Source organism: Orycteropus afer, unplaced genomic scaffold (assembly GCF_000298275.1).
Source record: "Orycteropus afer afer isolate SDZICR_OR568_19922 unplaced genomic scaffold, OryAfe1.0 scaffold00268, whole genome shotgun sequence".
Lineage (NCBI taxonomy): Eukaryota > Metazoa > Chordata > Mammalia > Tubulidentata > Orycteropodidae > Orycteropus > Orycteropus afer.
The window spans coordinates 847041-850625 of record NW_006921855.1 but is presented as its reverse complement, the minus strand read 5'-3'; positions in this window follow the sequence as shown (position 1 = coordinate 850625).

Below are 3585 nucleotides of genomic sequence, written 5' to 3'. Positions count from 1 at the left end.
TCGGAAGGAAGGTTGGGCAATCCTACTTCCGTAGTGATACTGCCTCGGAAACCCAAGGAGGGGTCGCTATGAGTCAGGGCTGACTTGACGGCACATAACAACAACAACAACATTGTCTTTTGAAATTGTTCTAGTGTGTTCTTTGTGTTTTTCTCAATTTTGTCAGTATTTGCCTTGATCTGTGTCTCAATCCATTGAAAGTACCTAAATATAATTCTTTTAAATTCCTTATCAGGGAGTTCCAATGCTGCTTCTTCCTTAGGGACGTGTTTTGGATCTGTATCCTGGTCCTTTGTGATGCTCTGTTGTCTCGGAGACATTGTGATGTTTTTACATTTATATTTAATTGGTGATTGTATGTTGGAGTGTCTTGCCCATGATTTTCATTTTCTTTGTTTTGTTTGGATGTTATCTATGTAAGCAGGGTACTGTGCTCCTCTGTTTGCTAGTTGGCAGCACTCATACACTCACCACCTATCTCCTTTCCTGTTGTCAGCCTCCTGTATGTTCCTGCCGTCCTTGGAAAATGGAGCCTATTCTTAGGTCCCTGGAATCTGAATGAGAATGCTGTCACTTTGAAATCCAATATGGTCACCGCTTGTAAACATTCAAAATGGCTGCACCCTCAGTCACTTTAAATATCCAAAATGGCTGCCACTTGTAAATGATCAAAATGGCTGCACCCTCCAGATAGCCAAAACTCCATAACTCATTTTGTCTCCCTCCTTGCTGTTTCCCTTCCTAGTCATAGGCCACCACTGCCATTGTCCCTGCATCTCTTGGTGACCAGGGATGATCTTTAGGTCAATTCTTAGATTCCAACACCACATGGAAATATTCAGGCTGTTGATCCCATCAGAGTAGCTGACAGTCCGCTGCTCCGACTATCTCTGTATTCACTATTTTCATTTAGGTTTTTCCACTAGTTGGTGTCTAATTCACTTCTGTATACTTCCTTACAAAGCTCAGGGCTCCAGGATTATCTTCTGTATCTCTGGCAATTGCTTTCTCTTTTCTTTATTGAAGAGGGTCTGTGTAGCTTGTCTGCCTATTCTGCCATCTTACCGCAATTAATTTGAATATTATAATGACATGACCAGGCAACAAACAGATGAAGAAATGTTCACGATCATTAGCCATTAAAGAGGTGCAAATCAAAACAACAATGAGATACCATCTTGCCCCAGCACTAGTAACAAAATTCCACAAGACAGAAAATAACAAATGCTGGCAATGATGTGCAGGGATTGAGACTTTAGTGCACTGCTGGTGGGTCTGTAAAATGATACAACCACTGTGGAAAGCACTATGGCAATTCCTTAAAAAATTGGAATTAGAAATACCATTTGACCCAGCAATGCCACTGCTAGGTATATATCCTAAAGAAGTGAGAGCCTGGACAAGAACAGATATATGCATACCCATGTTCATTGCAGCACTATATGCAATAACAAAAAGATGGAGACAACCTAGGTGCCCATCCACAAAAGGATAGATAACCGAACTATGGTACATACACACAATGGAATGCTATGCAACCCCAAAGAATAATGTAGACTCTGCAAAGCACCACAAAACATGGATGAACTTGGAAGACATTATGCTGAGTGAAATAAGTCAATCACAGAAGGACAAATACTGCATTAGTCTGTTATTGTAAAAAGTCAAAGAAAGGTTTATACGTGGAATGAAACTTTCTTTGTTGGTTACCATGGGTGGGATTGGAAGGCAGGGAACACTGGTAAATAGGAGAGATAAGTAGTGATTTGAGTAAAGGGAAGGGCAATGTACCAAATGTGAATGATCAACGTGGTGGCACTGAGGAAGAGGAAGACATAGAGAGGTGCATGGGAGGTGCGGACAACAAAGATGAACCCTTTTCCACATAGAGTACTGCGTTGTCAGTGCTGGCAAACATTGATATACACATGGACAGATGGGTGGACAGGCTGAACAATTAGGTATGTCTATGCAGAGGGGAGTGTGCCCATGACCATGTATAGGGTTGGCAGGCAATGTTTCTACAAGTGTATTTGTATGTTCTGTAAGAATTTCTAGTATGTAGTAGAGTTGACCTGGGACAAGGTTGTAGTCATTCTTGGCCACAGCCAGCTACCCAAAGGGAGTGAGTAGCTGGACCTGTGGGCTTGGAATCATAGTCACAGGGGACATCAAGCTCAATTGGAATAACATACTACACAGAAACATTGTTCTACATTCTACTTTGGGATCTGAACTGGCATCTTAAAAGCTTGCAAGTGGACATCAGTTGCAACAATGGATCTCTCCTCATCCATATTGAAGAAGAATGAAGAAAACCAAAGACCCATGGAAAAAATTAATCCAAGAAACTGGTAAACCATGCGATCCTCAGCCTATGTGACTATGAGACCAGAAGAACTAGATGGTGCCCTGGCTACCACTGTCAACTACTCAGAGGGTGATCTATATAGGAGATCCTGGATAGAGTGGGAGAACAATGTGGAACAAAACTTAAAATCATAAAGAAAAAAAAAAAAGAGGCCAAGTTTGCTGTTCTTATAGAGCCTGGTGGAACCCCTGAGACTATGGCCCCTAGCTGCCCTTCAGGTTTGGAATTGAATCCACTCCTGTGGCTTCCAGGCAAACAAAAGAATTGGAGATCAATCATGGGAGAAGAGAGGGGCTGTGTATGCACAGAGAGACACTTCGGGGGCAGGAGTGCATGGGAGGGAAAGACATGGGGAAGAGGTGGCTATTGGGAGGAAATGGGAAGAGTTGCAATGTGGGAAATTGTAGTCAATGTCATGAGACAAAGTGTATGTGAACAGCTGTATGGAAAATGAATTTGCTCTGTAAACTTTCACCCAAATCAAAATAAAAATTAAAAGAAGAGAAAAAAGAAAATAGACATGGCCAGGGAAGTAAGGGAATAGGAGGTACATAATATTATGCACAATAGCTGGAAGAATGCTAGGCATGTGAGGCCACCTATTTACATTTCTTTGAACTTATTTGTATTAAATGAATAGAAAATAATACTAGGAGTTTATATTCTAAAGCAATTTGTTCCTATTCCATTTGGGCTCTGAGATTTACCTCCTTGAATAGAAATGAGCTAGGACAGCAACTTGAGAGTTCTTTCATTTAATTCTTTTTAATTCAGATTATACTATAAATATCATTGACTTTATTTAAAATTTCATTTTGCTTTAATTTTATGAGGTGAAGGAATATTGTTCATCTTTTTCAAAGCTGTGCTCCCCAGTACCTAGGATAGTGTACATAATAAGCAAACCTAAAATAAATATATTTTTGTTTTGTTTTGTTTTGTTTTGTTTTCTTTCTTTCTTTATTGTGATTTGGGTGAAGGTTTACAGAGCAAATTCACTTTCCATACAGCAGTTCACATATATTTTGTCTCATGACATTGACCGCAGTTTACCACAATGCAACAGCTCCCCTCCCACTTCCTTCCCATAGTTACCTCTTCCCTGTGTCCATCCCTACATGCACCCCTGCCCCCAGAGCTGTCTCCCTGTGCATAAGCAGCCCTTCCTTCTCCCATGATTGTTCTCTCCAAAGAGTGTATCTACTTGAGGTAAA